The sequence below is a fragment of the Carcharodon carcharias genome, chromosome 6 (assembly GCF_017639515.1).
Source record: "Carcharodon carcharias isolate sCarCar2 chromosome 6, sCarCar2.pri, whole genome shotgun sequence".
In the NCBI taxonomy this organism is placed as follows: Eukaryota; Metazoa; Chordata; class Chondrichthyes; order Lamniformes; family Lamnidae; genus Carcharodon; species Carcharodon carcharias.
Genome location: NC_054472.1, coordinates 157,190,870 through 157,210,156, shown reverse-complemented (window position 1 = coordinate 157,210,156; position 19,287 = coordinate 157,190,870).

Here is a 19,287-nt window from a genome sequence, read left to right as displayed (position 1 = left end):
ATGTGGGCTTCACTGGCTGGGCCAGCACTTATTGCCCATCCCTAGTTGCCCTTGAGAAGGTGGTGGTGAGCTGCCTTCTTGAACCACTGCAGTCCATGTGGTGTAGGTACACCCACGGTGCTGTTAGGGAGGGAGTTCCAGGATTTTGACCCAGCAACAGCGAAGGAATGGCAATATATTTCCAAGTCAGGATGGTGAATTGCTTGGAGGGGAGATTGTAGGTAGTGGTGTTCCCATGTACATGCTGCGCTTGTCCTTCTAGATGGTAGTGGTCATGGGTTTGGAAGATGCTGTTGAAAGAGCCTTGGTGAGTTCCTGCAGTGCATCTTATAGATGGAACACGCTGCTGCTAATGTGTGTCAGTGGTGGAGGGAGTGACTTTGCCTCTTGTGCTCATGGTGCCTTTAAGTTACTTTTGCGGGTGCTACATCTAGGTGCTCCCCGCTCAATGGCACTGGCATTGGAGGAGCCTGTTGACCCTACTGTCTTGTTGGTCTTGATGACCTTGGCGGTCATCCTCTGGCCAGTGGAGCCCCTGCTGGCCCCACCTGGGAGGGAGCGACTAGTGCCATGGCTGGCATTTCGACAGTCGCCGCAGCCTCATCAGATGCCATGGTCACTGGTAGAGGAGCTGCTGACATCATCCTGAGCACCCTGAGAGGGGCCCACAGAGATGACAGACAGCGCGATTAACTTTGCTGTGGACCTCCATGCTCACCAATGATGGACGGACACTTAGCTGCAATACTATCTCCCACATTGACACTGACCATTTGAGGTCATTGCCTGTGTGAGGGCTTGCAGACTCAAGCGCAACCCCAGGAATCCCTCATTCTGTCCCTGGAGCTGCCTCTCCATAAAAGTCGTCACTCTCTCAATGGAGGATGCAGTGCATTCAGCCATGACGGTCAATGCAGTGCTCACAGTCCGCATGGACTTGTCCACCATGGAGGCCATGGTGCACACACCTTCATGGATCTCCACCTGATCATCCTGCACATCTCATTGGATATCCAGCATCAGCCATCTAATGGAAAACTCCAGAGGCTCATCATTTGCCTTCAACTGAGCATTGTCCAGGTCCCCAGCAGTCCTCCGACTACCGGCGCCCTGGGCACTCTCTGCCTCTGCCTGCACCTCAAGCGTGTATGAAGTGCCCTCAACAATTGGCACTGAGATACTAGCTGCTGAACTAATGCCCACCAAGGTGCTGGTTTCTGCGCCGGTGCCTGCTTCAGAGAGTGAGTGTGACGCAGGTGACAGTGATACCCAGTGGTCCTCTGGCATTAGGGGTGGCCCTTCAGGGTCTGCAGATGGGACACCTGCTGGAGAACCTAAAAGGGAGAAGAAGGACATGTCATCACACTGTCACTGTGCATGTCAGGTACCCTGGTGAGACAATAGAGATCTGCATCACGGTGCCATTGTCTTTCAACGATCAATGGGACGCCAGGTTCGAGGCTCACATCAAAGAGGAGACTACACTAGAATGGTCACACAATCCAAGAGTCTTACCTCTGTGCACTGCGCTCTTACCTTTGTCTGGCACCCCAGCCTCTCCACACCTAGTTGCACAGGGAGTGTGCCGGCTCTCCAGTTCAATGGCGTCCTGCTTGAACTGGGAAAGCAGCAGTAGGTTGGGCGGTCCACTGTCTGTACATGTCCTCTTGGCTTGGTTATGGCTTGCCTTCTCCTGAAATAACAGAGGAGCATTGATTAGTTCACTCTGTACGTGGAGCGCCATTACAGCCTGGCCAACCTCTGCTGGGCACATCTGAGTCATGGCCCTCGAGTCGTTAGGCAACCGGTCCAAGCAGCCAAGGCTCACCCCCTTGGCCAGCTCCAGCGTCATTGACAATTGGCACTCAGATTCTAGCATCCCTGAGGTTCACGGGGGGACAGCCACACCTTAACACTTCTGCACACTGACCCATGCCAACAAGGTACTCACCCTTCCTGAGCACAGCAGGTCATTGAAGCACTTCCAGCACTGCACCAGTGTGCGCCGCACCACGTCATGGCTGCCCACCATTGCTGCCACCTCCTCCCATGCCCTCTTGGTGAGGTGCAGTAGCCTCCTCCTCCCGTCTGTGGGGATGAATGTGTCCCTCCTGGCAGCCACCTCCTCCAGCAGGACAGTGAGACACTCATCAGAAAAGCAGGGGGCCGAGTGCCCACTCGAGCTGCCCTCCCGCCTGGCGTTTGCTGCTGGACTCGAATGCATCGTCCAAATGGCAGCCTGACATTCTTCCCTGGTAGCACTTCTGGGCCTTCTTTGTACCAGCTGCCAGGTCGCCATTGGACCCAGCGGCTAACAGGCCCCCGCCCCTGCTCAGCCCTTCCTGACCAGTGACGAGCCGTGTTTCACACTGGGAGGGCCTTAATTGGCCCAAAAGCGTGAAATCACGGTCGGGGCCTGATCGTGAGCAGCGGTCAGCTTCATGGCCGCTCCCAGGCCCACCCGCCATGCCCGCCCACTGTGCCTGCCCACCGCGCCCACCGACAAGGGCAAAATTCAGCCCCATGTTTAACAAACCTGGAGTTTTTTGATGATGCAACTAGCAGAATAGTTAAGGGGGAACAGGTAGATGTGGTATATTTAGTTTTCAGAAAGCTTTTGATAAGGTCCCACAAGAGGTTAGTAAATAAAATTAGAAATCATGGGATTTGGGAAATATGCTGGCCTGGGTTGTGAACTTGTTAACAAAGAGAAAACAGACAGTAGGAATAAATGGGTCATTTTCAGGTTGGTAGGTGTGATACCCGCAAGGATCAGTGTTTGGGCCCCAGCTATTTACAATCTATATCAATGATTTGGAGTGGGGATTAAATATAATATTTACAAGTTTGCAGATGGCACAAAATTAGGTGGAAGTGTGAGTTGTGAAGATGATGCAAAGACAATCTAAGGGGATTTAGAGAGACTAAGCAAGTGGGCAAAATTTTGCCAGATGGAATGTGAGGTTATCCACTTTGGTAGGGGAAAAAAAATAGAGTATTTCTTAAATGGTGAGAGTCTGGGAAATGTTGAAATTCAAAGGTACTTGGGTGTCCTTGTTCATGAGTCACTGAGATCTAACATGCAGGTACAGTAAGCAATTAAGAAGGCAAATGGTATGTTAGCCTTTATTACAGGAGGACTTGAGTGCAGGAGTAAAGGTGTCTTACTGCAATTATATAGAGCTTTGGTGAGACCGCACCTGGGGCAGGATTTTGCCCTTGGCGATCGGCTCCACACCTAATTAAGGCCCTCGCTGCGTGGATCATGAGCAGCAGTGCTGAGCTCTGCCTGTGCAGGCAGGGGGAGGAGGAAGAGCCAGGCCTAGTGCGCAGTCCGTGCATATGCGTAAAAGAGCCCTTCAATCCTCAGGGAGATTAAAGCGCTTTTTAAAAAATTAATAAAGACAGTAAAAATTTAATAAAACATGTCTCCTCATGTGACTCCTAATTCCAAAATAAAGTTTTTATTTAATATTTATTTGCTTTAGGAAACCTGATCCCGCTAAGGTTGGACGGGCAGCGTAGATTTGAATTTAATTAGCTTGTTAATGGCCTTAATAGGCCTTTTAGTTATCGGCAGGCGGGCAGCTGACTCCGGCGTGTGCTGGCCGAATGAAATATCATGCGAGTGTGTGTTGTCATCAGGACGCATGCCCGACATCATGGCGCATTGTTTTACGCTTGGGCGTGTCAGGCTTGTGCCCACACGCCAAGCGTAAAATTCTGCCCTGGAGTAATGTGTGCAGTTTTAGTCTCCTTACCTAAGGAAAGATACACTGGCCATAGAGGGAGTGCAACGAAGGTTCACTAAGTTAATTCCTGGGATGGAGGTCTTGTCCTATGAGAAAAGATTAAATAGACTGCGTCTTTATTCCCTGATGATCTCATTCACACATACAAAATTCTTACAGTTCTCGACAGGATAGATGCAGGAAGGATGTTTCCCCTGACTGTGGGGGAGAGGTGTAGTACAAGGGGACACAGTCTCAGAATAATGGGTACGCCATTTAGGACTGAGATGAGGTGGAATTCCTTCACTCAGAGGGTGGTGAATCTTTGGAATTCTCTGCCTTAGAGAGCTGTAGAGACTCAGTCATTAAGTATGTTCAAGATGAAGATCAATAGATTTCTACATATCAAAAACATCGAGGGATATGGGTATGGTACAGGAAAATGGTGTTAAGGTAGAAGATCAGCCATGATCTCATTGAATGGTGGAGTAAGCTCGAAGAGTAGAGTGGCCTACTCCTGTTCCTATTTTTTATGTTCTTATGAACTCGATATTCATCACAAGTGCTGCAACCATTCTATGATTATATGACTCTACGATTCTACAGGTACCCTGTTTTCATGGGTTAGTTAAGATCCCACATTTATTTTGATTGGTCCTTAGGCAACCTCCATATCTTCTGAACTGACAACCATGAGAGCTTGAGCATCTCACCGAGTAGCCTCTTAGATGGAAAGTTGCTGAGCAGATAGTGCTAGGAGACAAAGAAAAATACTGCATCAGGAGACCTGACTGAATTAACAACACTAATCCATTCTAGGAAATTGGGTAGCAATCCAAACTGAACTCAGAGAGTTGCAGCTCTGGGCAAAACATATCAAGTAGTGGCCCAGGCATTTAAAGGCACAAGAAGCAATTATAGTACTATTGTTATGAAATAAGATAGTTTGCATTTAAAGCCCTTATTTAGCTTTTAGAAATTTAATTTACTGAGATAAAATGACACTTAAAAACTTTTCAGAAAATATTTTAGGCAATATATGGGAATTCAATGACCAGTTAATACAATTTTAAGGTGATGTATAATATATAAATGTAAAATTCCCGAACTTGTTGATTAGATTCCAGACTGTAATTGAGTCCAAGAAATCTATTATTCTCTTTGTGAAGCATCTGAGCTCTTCGATTAGATTTGAGCCTAAAATTCACTTCAGGTATTCACTATTCCAAGCATAAACTCTCTAAACAGTTTGATTGGATTATTGCTTTGTTTCCCTTCTGACAATCTATTCTATCAGGAGGTCATTAGACAGACTGGTGAAACGGGCAGAATCAAAGCTGATTAAATTTAAAGCAGAGCTTTGTGAAGTGATGCACTTTGGAAGGAAGAATAAGGAGAGGTGGTTAATAGAAACTAAATGGTGCAATTTTGAAGAAGGTGGAGGAACTGTGTGACCAGAGGTTTAAGTTCAGAAATCTGTGAAGATGGCAGGAAAGTTGATGAAGCAGCTAAAACAAGTTGGATCCTTGGCTTTCAAAGGGTGTGTTTGGGTCAGGTGGGAAGTAAAAGTGTAAAAAATATCAAACATGCCTCAAACCCGCTCACCCAAATTGGGTTTATGATGGTGTTGGAACCGAAAGCGGGCAAACAGCCCACTTAAGTATTTTGACCAGGCTGCATGACTCAGAATTCTTCTTTGCTCCAGCTTTAATGCTGGCTGGTTGGGTTTCCTGGATCTTGGGAAACCCAGCAGCCAAAATGACCTAAATGTTGCAGCATGGGACAGGTAAGTGCTTTTCCAGACTGCTTATGGACCAGGGGGAGCAGGAGTGCTCCCTCTTAGCCCCTTTAGCAAACTTGTTAACCATGCCAGCAACCTAATTCCCTCCTGAAGTCCCCTAGTGGCATCCCCGTCTCAATGACACCCAAAGGTTCCTTTCCTCACCTGAACTCTCTTCAGCCTTGGGGGTCTTCTCCTCTCCTTCCCTGATCTCTCTGGCCCTCAATCGATGTCACCCAATCCTTGATTTCTCCAGCTCCCATCAATGTATCACCCCTCCCGAATCCTGTTCTCCTTCTCCCTCCCTAAATTCAGCAAGTCCTCAGGGAAATGCATTCTTCCAGTATCCTGACTGCAAAACAAATACCAACCCCATCCAGCTCTATCCCTGCCTTCCCTTTAATTTCAAGATGACCAAATACAAAAGCAAGTAAGTTATGTTAAACCTTTATAAGTCACTGGTCAGGCTTCTACCGGAGTATTGTGTCCAGTTTAGGCACCACAATTTAGAGAAATGTCAAGTTTCAGAGAGGATGCGCAGGGGATTTGCTCGCATAGCACCAGGAATGAGCAACTTCAGTTATGTAGCGAGACTAGGGAAACCAGGATTGTTCTCCTAACAGGAGGGAAAGTGAAGGGGAGATTTAATAGGGGTGTTCAAAATTATGAAGAGAAGAGTTTGAAGAGAAGGTGAAAGGGTCTGAATCCATGAGTTACCATGCCTACTCATGGGCCAGAAGGAGCTGATGTGCTTCAACCAAGCCCAACAAGCTAGGCAATAAACACATCCACCCTGCAATCTTTGCTGCTTCTCACCGAACCCCCCAACCAAGATTGGAATGCTCTCCAACCACCATCAGATCCCCAGACCAATATTTGTCTCCCTAACCTCCTTTGGAAACTACCCCCCAGTCTCCCAACTGCCGACCACTAACAGAGCCACTGGATCACCATCAGACTCACCCTCCAAATTGCACATGCCTGCGCCTCCTGACCCCGACACCCGCCATTCACCCAACCACCACGACAGGTCTCACTATCCCAATGCACCAACATGGCTTCAGCCCTGTGAAGCAAGCTTCCTATCATAAAGAGCTCCAGCCTGTCATTAAGGCTGCCTGGGGGTGCGAACCCCACTTAAAGGAGCCCTACTGTTAAATATTGCAGGACATTCAGGAAACTCATTCTTCTCGATTTTGTGACCTGATAATAGAAGTCCCATGCACAGAATTTATCTCAAGGCTAAAATTTGGGCCTACGATTTTATGGGGTAAATGTAAGCCCTCAAAAAAACAAGTGGTATTAACATTCTTAAGCTATCAGGTCTAACCCTAACCCAACTATTTCCGGCTTTATTGGTGGCAGCACTAAGGGTGGGCAGGCATCCCACTCTTAGGGGGTGCTGGCAATTTCAATATTTCAGTGAGGCTGGCAGCCTCAGATTTTACCTGTTTTGCAGGCTTAAACCTGACTCAATGAGCTTCCCCAAACCTTGGGAACTGCAACAGCGTAAAGAGGCACGGAGAGCTCCTGGAATGATGAATTGCAGTGGGGGTTGAAACCATCGAGGATGAGAAATCAGAAAAATGGGAAAAGCAGTGAAAAAAATCTCAGTCAGAAAATCTTTATACGTACTAGAGTGGGTAATTGAGAATGAGGAGTGAGAGGGGTGGAAGTGTGTGTGTGCACAAAGGATGCAAAACTGCCAGAAGCATAAGGAGATGAACCAAGCTGTGACTTAGTGATAAGAGGCACGCTACCACTGCAACAGTCTGTGTGAGGAAAGTGGTGGAAGGTAGCGCCCCGCATACTCAAAACCACAATAAATAGGAGCAGGAGTAGACGGAGTAGCTTGTTCAATCTGCTGCATAATTCAATGGCCGATCTTGGCCTTCAACTCCATTTTGCCACCTGCTCCGATATCCCTGAGAGACCAAAAATCTATCTATCGCAGCATTAAACGTATTCAACGATGGAACATCCACAGCCCTGTGGGGTAGGGAATTCCAAAGATTCGCAACCCTTTGAGTGGAGTAATCTCTCTTCATCTCGGTCCTAAATAATCAGCCCCTTATCCTGAGACTGTGCCCCTGTGTTATAGATGCCCTAGCCAGCAGAAACAATCTCTCAGCAACCACCCTATCAAGCCCCTTCAGAATCTTGTATGTTTCAATGAGATCACCTCTCAATTTTTTTTTATTCAATTATGGGATGTGGGCATCACTGGATTAGGTCATCCCTAATTAACCTTGAGAAGGTGGTGGTGACCTGTCTTCTTGAATCACTGTAGTCCATGTGGTGTAAGTACACCCACAGTGCTGTTAGGAAGGGAGTTGCAGGATTTTGACCCAGCGACGATAAAGGGACAGCCATATATTTCCAAGTTAGGATGGTGAGTGGCTTGGAGGGGAACTTCCAGATGGTGGTGTTCCCATCTATCTGCCGCCCTTGTCCTTCTAGAGGGAAATGGTCATGGCTTTGGAAGGTATGTAAGTATGTAGGTTTGGAAAGCTAGACACCAGAGAATATAAGCCCAATTTACTCAGCCTCTTAACATAGGTATACCCTGTCATACCAGGGACCAATTTAGCGAGCCTTAGCTGTACCATATTGTTCCTTAAATATGGAGGCCAAAACTACATTCCAGAAGTATGAAGGCAGGAAGGGGATGTACTTAGGTGGGATGGCGACGTACTGGAACCTCGCTGCCTTCCTGCCCCCTCCCAAATTAAGTTTGATATGGGAAGACCCCTGTTCGATCTTCCTGCCCACGGCCAATTGAAGCCCATAAGTGGCCAATTAATGACCACTTAAGGGCTTCATCCTGCCACCACTGGTATTAACCCAGCTGTGGGCAGGCCTGTCAACATGCGGATTGCTTGTTACCTCCAGGAGGGGATATTGTCCCTCGATCAAAAAACTCAGTGCCTGAACAAGGGACTGGACATTGGGAATGGTGGGGGCCTCTTGAGAGCCACCCCCCTGCCTTTACTGCCGACCCCCCCTTCCTGCACTTCTCTCTTGTGGCCCCCACCCCGGGAAACCTCTCCCGCCTGTGGCTTGCTTCGCTCCGTGATCCTGGGATTCTGATGCCTGTCCTGGCAGCAGCCATGGCCTCCCCAGTGGTGCTGTTGAGCAGTGGTGGCCTCTGCTTGGCTCTCGGTAAGTGAGATTTCTGTACCTCGGGTCTTGATTTAGGGGAAGGCCAGCCACTGGCTTTGCCAATAATTGATTGGCTTGTGGTTCAGCGGGTCTCCCGAATAAGAGCCAGCACAAGCCTCTAACCGGCTCTCCGGCCAGAAGGTGAAACTCCTGACGCCCCAACAAGACCCTCCCCATGGTCTTACCATGGCACTGTACAACGGTAGCAAGACTTGTTTATTCCTGTACTCCAATCCCCCTGCATTTAAGGCCAACTTGCCATTTGCCTTCCTAATTGCTTGCTGTAACTGCATGCTAACTTATTGCGTTCCTTAAATGAGCACACCTGATTCTCTTCCTTGTAAATTTCCTTTAAAAAAAATCTGCTTTTCTATTCTTACAACCAAAGTAATTACTTCGCACTTTCACGTTGTACTGCATCTCGTGGCCCACTAACTTAACCTGTGTATATCACTTTGCAGCCTCTCTGTGTCCTCCCCACAGCTTATCTTTCAACTTAGCTTTGTATCATCATCAAACTTAGATAGACTACTCTCTGTCTCTTCATCTAAGTCAGTAATAAAGATTGTAAACTGCTGAAGCCCAGCACTGATCCTTTTGGCACTCCACGATTCATTGCCTGCCAACTTGAAAATGCGCCATCTAAGCCCACTCTTTGCCTCCTATCCATTAATCAATCCTCTATCTTTGCTTTTACATTACCCAACACTCCATGGGCAGGATCTTCCAGTCAGCCAGTGGGGTGGGGCCCACTCGCTGATGCGCAAAATGACGCAGGGTGACATCGGGCAGGCGTCTCGATGTCACCATGTTTCAATTAGATTGCCAGTTTGGGGGGCGCGCAGCCGACTCGAGGAGGATGAGGTTTCATGAGGGATTTAAAAATGTTAGAATATTTCAAAATAAAAGATATGGACATGTCCCAACTCATATGACAGTGTCATATGAGGGGACATGGCAGAGAAATTTTTTTCTCAGCTTTATTTAAAGTTTAACATCTGAGCCGATCTCCCTGAGGCAGCACTTTGCCTCAGGGAGTTCTATGAGTTCTTTCATGTGCATGCACATGTGAGAAAGAGCACACTCCTGGCTGAGGGAATACCCCCCCTCCCATAAAGGGAGCACATAGCGGTTCCTGGTGGACGTTACACCGGGCGGGTCTTAATTGGCCCACCCATGTAAAATAGCGACACAGCCCCAATTGGGGGCACTGCCCTGCCCACTGCCGAACACCCCCCCCCCAACAGGGGGAAAATGTTGCCCCATAAGTCCTTATCTCGCTTATTAACCTTTTTGTGTGGCATCATATCAAATGCCTTTTGCATATCCAGGTATACTACATCTACTGCCTCCACTTTATCTACCCTACTAGTTACATACTCATAAAATGCTAATAAATTTGTCAAACAGGATTTCCCTTTAGTAAATCTATGTTAACTTGTTATAATTACATTATACTTTTCTAAGTGCATTGTTAAGACTTTCTTAATAACAGGTTCTAGCGTTTTCCCAATGACTGATGTTAAGCTAACTGATCTGTAGTTCCCTGTTTTCTCTCCCCCTCTTTCTTGAAAAGCCATGTTACATTTTCCAACTTCCAATCTGATTGTGCCAAATCTAAGGAATTTTAGAAAATCATAGTTGACACATTCACTATCTCAGCAGCTATTGTTGTGACCCCAGCTGATGTTACAACTGGACAAGCCTAATCCCAGGGTAGAACTTGGCTTGAAAAGTCCTAAGTTTTATTTTTTTTTTGTTTAGATATCTGGGGAGTGGCTACTGAACAGAGTCACAGGAGTCAGCTGATGAACTTTTAATGAAATAATAAAACATTTATTTAACAAGAAAAGATGAACTATATTACAATACTCCTTCACCCACAACTATATCTTTGCAGATATATGCAGATTTATAAGGATAACTCAAGTTACAAAAGCTATCTTATACTCTAATGTTCACAATAAGTACACAGTCCATGTAGGTCAGTCACATAACACTCTGAAACCAATTGACAGATGCCACCTCAGACAGACGCTATAAGTCTCTCCTCAATTCCCTCCAGGCACTTGTTACACCAGGAGCCAAACAGTCTCATTGAACTCCATCTTTCACACGAGGGCTTCCAATCTCCACTCTCCGAGAGCTCGTTTTAGAATCTTCTCCCAAACCGACACTTTCTCTCAGGTGCCTTCTGCAGGGTCCGCCTCCAAGGTATTGAACTCTCCTTCCAATGTTCATCTCTCTGTGTCATCACGTGAATTCAAGCTTTATTCCATACACTCTGTCTCGAATGCTCAGCCATGCCAGCAGTAGACCAATGCTTCACATGCCCATAGTAAAGAGTTACAGGCCTTCAGCCATCACTTTGGACATTCTGGCTACTTGCTCTAAATCTGCTTCCTGCAGTTCTTCTTCCTTTAAGGTTGAAGCTTGGAGCCATCCTCTGCTCCTCACACTTAACTTCACTTAACAGGACCTTTTCAAGGTTCCTGCCACTCCTTTGACTAGAAGGTCTTCTTAGGACTTTGTCCTGTTTCTGTCTCACTCCTTGGCCTTGAGATCTTTCAGTCCTTTTGGGAAATCTGCTCGCACTCTGCAAGTCCCTCTCACAGTGTCCAGTCTCTCTGGAGTCCTGACTTCAACTTCAGTTTGGGATTTGCTATCTGTCCTTTTGCTCCAGCTCCCTGGTGGCTGTTTTCAACTGAATCCAAACTGTTTTCTCTTAGCTTTTCTGTGTGTGTGTGTGTGTGTGTGTGTGTGTGTGTCAGGGGGTGGAGTATATCCTGCCTCTCTGGACCCCTGTTGCTAGGCAACAGCACAGTTTTTTTATATTCTTGTGTTTGCTTTAACTTCTCTTAGAGTCATAAAACTCATTAGATATGCAGGTAGGAAATAGCTTTAGACCAGCTGTCTCCTTCAAAAATGAAACTAAATCCCAGGTTTCACCTTTTAAAGTGAAACTAAAACTCAACTTGATCTTTTCTTAACACACAAAATACAGAAATACAAATCAAACTTAAACTTTAAAGCTAAAACTCATTCCTAATATCCGCAAATACAAATATAACTTACTCAACCTGGCTCTATTTTCTAACACTTTCTCTTTTAGAACCCTAGGATGTGGGCCATCAGATCCCAGGAATTTATTGGATTTTAGTCTCTTAAGTTTCTCCAATACTTTTTCCTCTGCCGATATTAATTATCTTAATTTCCTCACTCTTTTTAGCCCAAGTTTACCCTTTATTTCTGATATGCAACTTTTGTCTTCTACTATGAAGATTTGTTCAAAAGTCATTTTCTCATTCCTCACGATAATTTCTCCTGCCTCTGCTTCTGAGGCACTAATGTTTACTTTAGCTACCCTCTTCCTTTTTATATACTTATTAAGGCTCTTACACTCTGTTTTTTATATTTTTTACTAGCTTGCTCTCATTTTCTATTATTTCCCTTTGTATCAATATTTTGGTGGCCCTTTGCTAGTTTCTGAAACACTTCCAATCCTCAGACTTGCTCCTGTTCTTTGTAAGATTATAAGCCTCTTCTTTTAATCTAAAACTATCCTTAACATCTTGAGTGAGACACGGATGGGTTTTTCTTGCTGAGCTTTTTGTTTTTCAATGAATGTGTTTTCGTTGAACATTTTGAATTGTTTCTTTAAATGTTTCCCACTGTTTATTTACTGCCATACCTTTTAGTCTATTAACCTAATTAACCATTGCCAGTTCTCCCTATGTAATTCATTTTGTTGGCTTTGAGTGGAGAATCTTCATTTAGAAGCAAGGTGTCATCACAACTCAGCCAAGCTCCTATCAAGACAATGATGTGATCTTGGTGCAATCATCCACAATTAATTCATGGATGGTTAGGGCCTTGTTCATAAATGAATGACCATTCTGGAGGGAGATACAGAAAGGGGTGGTGAACACAGATCAGTTTGGCTGGGTTCATGTGGCCGACACTGGGATGGGTGAGTTGGACAGATTGGCAAGATTAGTCCCCAGTGAGTAATTTTGATGCTTCCTATGCAGGCACTTATTACTTTGGCTTACACACAAATAATGGCAATTTGAGTAAGCCAATGGAAGCCAAGGAATAGTTGTGACTCTATATCTGAAAGTATACTTTCACTAATGGATCAAAGATAATGAAATAGAGCAGATGAGAGCTTGAGCTGATTTTCAATCTTCTACCTGACTGACAGCTGTCAATTATTCCATTTTAGAGAACACATTATCTTCTGAGTTATCAAGACCAAATGGAGTCTGTCACTAAGTAGAGACAGAGGTTATTTCCTTCTCACCTGATGAGAAGATTGATGTGATACCTAAAAGCTTGTGAGGAAAGAAACTGTCTTGTAATTGCCAGTGAAATAAAAGGTTTTGTATTTGCTGAAACCTTAATTAAAGATAAACGCTCATCTTCTTTCATTCAACCAGGCGAATGGAGGACTTTTCTTGGAGCAAAATGGGAATACGTGAAGGATAATAGCATATTTCTACTTTTAATGAAGCCACTATGTTTAACATGCTTGGAAAAAGGCATTTAACCATCAGTTAGTTCCACAGAACATTTCTTAAAGTTATAAGGACATAAAGTTAAATGAATTATTTATTTTGGCGATCCCTTTAATTGTGCACCAGGCGATCATCCAATGTGAAACTTGTAATACAAACCAAAGAAGGTTCCACAATTGTATTGTGCTGATGACATCCAACTCTACCTCACCACCATGACACTTCCACAGTCTCTAGTTGCCTAGAATCCAAGGCTGGTCCTTGCAGTCCCAACTTGTACAAGTTAGCCCACTGACTGGGTATTTTGGTCTCTGGGTGAGAGGTGCAGACTGGGACCAGGGCTGCTGCTTTCTAGGCAGGCCCAAGGCAGCAACGGAGGTAGGTAGGTGGCGAGGCCAGCAGGTTAGAAGGCCTGCTTCCATTTACTGGGATATTGGCCCATTTCAATTCTTGGTTTTGGACCCTCTGGTCCTCACAGTTCAACCCCTGACCACCCTCATCTGCCCCCATGCCCCCTTCCATGCCTCCCATATCCCTCATGCCTCCTCCATATTGCCTTATATCTTCCATGCTTCCTTTATGCCCTCTCATATCTCCTATTCCTTCTATGTGCCCCCTCATGTCTTCCATGCTCCTCCGTGTCCGATCATATCTCCCATGTCACTTCCATGCCCCACCATATCTCTCATGCTCCTCCATGTTGCCTCATATCTCCCATTCCTCCTTCAAGCCCCACCATATCTCCCATGTGCCCTCCATGCCCCATAACTCCAGTGCCCCATCCATGACCCCATGCCCCCTCCATCCCCTTTTATATCTCCGATGCCTCCTCCATGCCCCCTCATATTGGCAACTGTACCAACAGATGCAACCCGATGATCAGGCATCTGTTTTTCCAGATAGCCTCAGTATAAATGCTTTGCTGAGTTCCAAGACTAGGATCAATCTGGCAGGGGTGTGTTTACACACTTCCAGAGGGAAGTGCTAGGTTTAATTGATTGACACTTTAATGAATTTGTAATAAGTTATTCTTTCTTTTCTATATGTTTTACCATTTGTTTATTTGATCAAGATTAGAATATGTTAATGGACTAAAGCTGTTTGTTACTGATGTTATGTATGGATGTAATAAAAACAGAAAGTGCTGGAAAAACTCCACAGATCCAGCAGCATCTATGGAGAGAGAAACAGAGTTAACATTTTGAATCCTATCACCTATTCCTTCTATATGCCCCTCTTCCATGCTCCTCTGTGCCCGATCATATCTCCCATGTTACTTTCATGCCCCACCATATCTCTCGTGCTCCTCCATGTTGCCTCATATCTCCCATTCCTCCTTCAAGCCCCATCATATCTCCCATGTCCCTTCCATGCCTTCTATATGTCCCCATGTTTCATTGACAATTTTATGATGCAAGAGGAGAAGCTTTTTAACAAAGGAAGTTTCCAAAGCTCATTTGCTTATTTTGTCAGTTTCACGATCATTTCACAGATTTGCTGGTGTTATCATATTGCTCATTGGTCCTGCTCTTCAGGATGCTGGAAGCATGAGAATGGAGCATGCTTGGGAGGCATGGAAAGGGCGTGGGGAATTGAAGAGGTATGGAAGGGCATGGGGGCCTGGAGGAGGCATGAGAGATATTGGGATGCATGGGGAAATGAAGGAGCATTGCCAAGATGCTTTAAAATTCCTATCAAAAGGCTCCCAACTCCTCACAGGCTCCTGCAAAAGTTCACGTACTGACTTAGCTGGCGTGATTCCATAGCCTTCAGGCACCCACCTACCTACATGAAAATACCAAAGGCAGGAAAACTTGATTTTGGAGCAGGTATTTAAATAGTGAACCCCACATCACTTAAAGTCGGGTCACAACCTGCCACAATTCCCGACTTCATGAAAATGGCAAGCAGTGGGAATTGGAAGGGAAATTCACAAATCCATCCCTACACGACTCCTGTTTGTCCTCCAAGCCTGAGCTTACTCAGCATCAAGAGACAAAAAAATCAGTCCCAGTATTGGATAAGCAAATATTTCCTCTCATTAACAATTGAAAGATAGAAGCCATTGTCTCAGCTTCCTGCAAAAACTCCATTCCCTAGTCACTAACTTCATCCCTCTCCCTGGCAACTGTCTGAGGAGGAACCAAATTGTTTGCAACCTTGGCCTCATATTTGAGCTTCCAACCACATATCCACACCATTGCTAAGACCAATTACCTCCATCAGCATAACATTGCTTGACATTGCACCTGCTACAGTTCACCTGCTGGTGAAACCTTCATCGAATGCTTTCGTTACCTCTTGACTTGATATGTCCGATGAACTCCTTGCCAGCCCGACATTCTACCCTCTGTAAGCTTGAAGTCATCCAGAACTCTGCTGCCTGTGTCCATACTCGTACCAAGCTCCTTTAATCCATCACCCCTGTGCTTGCAGACCTAAATCAATCCCTGGTTAAGCAACTCCTCAAGGTTAAAATTCTCATCATTGTTTTCAAATCCCTCCATGGTCTCTCTCCTCCCTATCACTATAATCAGCCCCACAGCAACCCCCCAAGACATCTGCATTTCAAGTCTTTCAATCAAGTCTGTTGTGCATCTATGATTTTACTCGCTCTGCCATAGAATAGGATGATTACTGCACAAAAGGAGGCCATAAGGCCTGCTGTTTCTATGCCAGCACTCTGCAAGAGTTACTCCCATGTCCCTGCCTTTTCCCCAGAGCCCAGAATTTTTTTCTCTTTATGATCAGGTGGAGATTGTGCAAGGACAAGCTCTCTGCTCCCATAGCTTAAAATGGACCTGCAAAGTTCTCCAACACCCACTGTTCTTCTCATGGGAGCCACTGAAAAAAAAAGTTTAATTTTGAAATATTGATTATTTAACATGTTCTTTTTATCATAAACTACAGCCATTGCCTTTTGTGCCAAAAACTGACCCACTTCCAGTTAATAAACCCAATTGACTTGGCAGCCATGGACAGAAAGCTTCGTTCGTGTTCCCTGTAAGCAGTGTGCCTTCAGCTACCAAGACCCTAAGCTCTGGAATTCCCTCCTTAGGCCTCTGTGCTTCTCAACCTCTCTTACCTCTTTTAAGAAGCTCCTTAAAGCCTACCTCTTCAACCAACTTTTAATATCATAAAGTTTTATTATATTAAAGGAGCTATATAAATACAACTTGTTCTGTTGAGTTTGTTGATCTCAGCACAAGTGGTAAATGGGCGTTACTGTTGGCCTTAACATGACTTAGACATCGAGAAAAAAAAACAGCCCAACGTCCTGCTTATGATCATACTTCAAGCATTAGAGCAGTGACTACACTTGAAAAAAAGCACAAAATTGGCTGTAAATCACTTTCGGAAGCACTGAAATTATGAAAATCTCTTCTAACGCCAGTTTCATAATGGGACAACTGCCTAAATTTAGATGAATAACAGGGGCCTATTCAGCAAGGTGTAGGCTAGTGTGCATGTCCAACCCCTTGGAGTGCTTTTAGGTACGCTGTGAGCCTCAGGACCCTGCAACTGAGATCATGGAGAAGCAGCCTGAATGTAATTCAAAATGTGCTGGGATTTGGCATCCTAGCATCAGCCCCCCAGAGAGTTTTAATATGAAAGAACATTGTTAATACTTTCATGATATTATTTTTAAAACATTGTTGACAAAAGAGACATGCTATCAAAGCTTTTTGTCTTGCACTCATCAGGACAGTTCACAAGAATACCAATTGTAAAGGGAACAACAATTGATATTGTATAAGAGAGTACTAATTGGTTAGCAAGTGAGCTCTGATTGATAGAGGTGTTGCCATGGAGAATGCACTAGGGAACTGTAAACTGCCAAGCCTCTGTTCAAAATCAGACCAGGGAATTCAACTCTGATTGGTCAACGCATTGCCATGGGTTGTGAACCAGGGAATGGCTGCAGCCCCAAGCTTTTGTTTAGATAAAAAAGTTGCATGGACATGCTCCTTCTGTCTGAAAGGACAAGGCCGTGTATGTGAATATATGTATCGTCTAGCACGCGACCATGAGCCACATTGCGAGCCGGACTGATAATCTTAAGTTGGTTTTCAGTATAATTCTTAGTCCAATCAAGATTATTTAGCAAGTGCAGTCCAATTACAGAATCACATCTAATGCTGGACATTCTGTTCTGAGTTTTGCAAGCATGGGCTGGTTTGGTGTGGTCTACGCGTTGCCTGCTCTGAACAGCTGAAGGGACGAGCTATTTGATATTGTCTGCCTGTCACTGGGACATAATGCCTACTTACCTGCATCACACTGGCATTGAAATTCATACACCACATTACTCATTTGTGTGATAGGCAGAACATCTTTTTGGCTTGACAGCAGCATCCTGTTCATGAAGAATACCACTCATATTGCTACTGAATAGTAACAGAATGAAATGACCAGCTTCACATGTTGCTCAAAGTTTTGAGGCACCTTACCCTTCCAAAGTAAACTGAGGTAGGCTAGGCACCTGAAGACCAAAAGTGGCAGCCTTAGGCCTATTCATGAGTTTGCACGATATACAACAAGCAATGATCTGATCAGGGTAGCTTTTATCCTGCAGCATGGTTTTGATGCAACCTATTTCAGCATCAGGCTTGCATGATAAGCAAATGACCCATGACCCTATTTTTGAGATTGCCAATAAGGCCAATCTTACAGCACAAAATTGGTCAAGACACTGGGAAAGCATAATGACCCTCTAATTATCTTGAAATTCTTAAAGTTCATCTGAATTATTAATTGTAATGGTCTTTTGGTAGTACAGAACTTGAGTATTGCTGTCAAAAAGAGATGCTATCAAACCTTTTCACCTTGCACTCATCAAAACAGCAATAGTTGCAATGGAGAAAAGTTTGGTTTATAGTTTCATCCAAATATGCAACACTCTCTCAGTTGACATTGTTGAATCAGCTTAGATAATGTGTTCATCCCCAGAATTAGGCTTGAACCCACAGTCTTCTAATTCAGAAGCTAAGTACCTCAATTTTTACAGTAAGAAACGTTTAACTATATTGATTATTTATAGTTACCATAGTCCCTCTTTTCATTGGTTCGGGATTTTGTTTGTATTCTTCAAAGGTTAGCCAACAGCTAAAAAAAATTCAATTGTTTCTCTCTCTTCCTGAACAGACTGGTCTTTGCTAAAGCACGGTGTAAGGGGTCATTAATTCTCAACACTTCTGCACCTCTCCTCCAGGATTATGTTAGATTGCCATTGCAAGGATCACATCTTCATTGGCATTGTACTCCTGATTGAGTGTTAGATATTACTTCTATGCAGTGAATTTTCCATTTTATTTTTTACTCCATTGTTGCAAAGATTTGATAGATCTGTCCAATTCCCCCATGATTGACCAGTGTTGCATTGTTCTCTATATTTTGTCACCTTTTCATATTTTTTATGAGTACATGAAAATCTATTCCCTTTGCATAAATAAATTTATTTGTGGCAAGGCAGAAAGGTTCTTTTTTGAAAATAAAAACATTGGCTATTACGGTTCTTTGATACTGGTAGTTTACATGCTTGGCCATTCTTTATTCATGAGCCTAAGCAATGAATGCAGCAAGTTATTTCAGCATCAGAGTTGTGGCTAGCCTGGTCATCACTTGGCATTTGCATTCATGTACTTTTTAAACAGGGGACATTGCATATTTAAGAATAATAGAAATCCTGGATAGTTTTATCCTGTTCTTACCTCCCGGGCACTGCGATCAACTATAGCACCCTTTCCACAGTGGCTGCGGAGATTAATAACTAAACACTGACCCTCTAGCTGAGCTTCTAGCTCAATAGGACACAATGTTGCACTGGTCTAAAAGCATGTGGCTTGTTGTAAATACAATAGATACCATGATGGCGAAGTTAATATATGAGAGAAAAGCTTCAAAGTGCTGAACAGCTTCCTTCGTTCTTGGCTTTATTACATTCTCATAAAGCAATAAACTTCCCCTCAGAGGTGAAAGAAGAGTGTGTAAATACTACTCAATCCCTACATTATGCTTACTGTACTGTCCTGCTTTAGCTCAAACCATCACGCTATTCCTAGAAAGTTTTATCTTCCTGTCAGTGTCCTGTCAGTAT